Raw genomic sequence first — 1,961 nt, 5'->3', positions numbered from 1 at the left:
GGTAAAAAATTGAATATGTGAAATGAAATAGTAAAAAATGAAATATGTGGAATAAAATAGTAAAAAAAAAAGGAATATGTGAAATATAATAGTGAAAAATGAAATGATGTGGAATAAAATAGTAAAAAAAATGAATATGTGGAATAAAATAGTAAAAAATGAAATATGTGAAATAAAATAGTAAAAAAATGGAATATGTGAAATAAAATATTAAAAAATGAAATATGTGAAATAAAATATTAAAAAAATGAAATATGTGAAATAAAATAGTAAAAAATTAAATGATATGTGAAATTTAAGTCATGAGCTATCAGACGCGGTGGTAAATGTATAACTGGATTTATATATGTTTAGGTAATATATAAATCTGTAAATGATTAAAATGTAATGATGATAAAGATAAGGATGATATTATTAATGATAGTAAATTATAATAATGATGATAATAGTAATGAAGGTGATGATGATAATGATGGCGATGGTAATAAATAGCAATAGATATTAATGATAAAGATGATGAGAATGAGAATGATGATATTAGCAATAATAATCGTATTATTATCATTATCATTGCCATTATCATTATCACTTACGATCATTTTACTATCCTCATCATCAATCTTACTATTGTTAATAATGATAATGATAATGATGAAGATAATCATAATAATAATTCTAATTCTTCCATAATGCTAAATCAATAATAACAATAAAGATATTAACAATAATAATAACAATACCAATGACATCACTAATAACAATAATGGCAACATCTATTATAGGACATTTTCCGAACTGATGGCGAAGTGAATCTCGTCTTTCCAGGGAGTTTGTGCAACAGATATTTAGTATGTATTATAGGTAGAGATTGAGGAGTTCTGGTACGCCGGACTTGGTATTGCTGTATGGGTACTGTGGCCAAGGAATATGTACACGCATACAACCACGCACATATACACAAAAGTTATAAACAAATATATTATTTGAGGGAGAGAAAATATATGCATTCTTGTTTGCACTCGTTGGAGGATCCTCTAGAACTGCAGGGTTTACGGGGGTGCCGAGTTCTGTTGCACCGACCATAGGTTAGTTGAGGCGACCCTAAGGAGTCACTTCAAATCCTCCTCCTCCCCCCCCCCCCGTCTCTCCAGTGGCTACTCTAGGGCGTTTCGCTCGGACAGATTGAGGGAAAAGGGGTGAGCCCCTCAAGTGCCTACTCTAGGGCGTTTCACTTGGTCAGATTGAGGGAAGAGGAGTGAGCCCCTCAAGTGGCTACTCTAAGGCGTTTCGCTTGGACAGATTGAGGGAAGAGGAGTGTACACGGAGGTCTGAGGTCTGCTGCAACAAGCTCCGATCGGCTGACAGTGCTTGGGAACCCTGACGGACTCTGTAGCTCTATGGGATTCCTTTGAGGGTGAAACACTCGGTGCAGCGCAGGAATCCGTTGGCGAAACCCCGAGGACAAGGCAGGATCTCATCTCTGTGGAGACCTTGGAGGCTACGGATGCATGTCGCGAGGCTCATCTGAATGGCAGTCGGGATCTGCGCCGTTCCTTGGTGCGCAGGGCTGACACTCCGGTAAGAAAGGATTAGGGAACAGTTCATCAGGAATCTTGCTGAGGATGTTGAAGGCCATTTCTTAGCAAATGACCTTCGTCTTACCTACCGAACCCTGAGAAAATTCTAATCCTTCCTCGCAGATGGCTACAGTCCGCTCAGTGGATGAACGGATCATCATGTGGACTAAGTATTCTGAGTTGTTGTCCAGGTGTTCTGTTTTCAACAGTTAGTACTGATTTACCAGATAAACCCTCCAGCAATTAATCTGGACACAAGTGTTGTCGCAAGCCCTGAGCAAGACCCACCCATCAGTGAGGATCCTCCGAGGGAGGCGATCTCTAAGCTCTAAGAATCTGAACTAACGGGAAAGAAGCTCTACAGGCCCCCCAACACCTTAACAA

This window comes from Penaeus vannamei, chromosome 25 (genome assembly GCF_042767895.1).
Source record: "Penaeus vannamei isolate JL-2024 chromosome 25, ASM4276789v1, whole genome shotgun sequence".
NCBI lineage: Eukaryota > Metazoa > Arthropoda > Malacostraca > Decapoda > Penaeidae > Penaeus > Penaeus vannamei.
The sequence above is the reverse complement of the archived record's forward strand: the minus strand, read 5'-3'. Positions refer to the sequence as shown.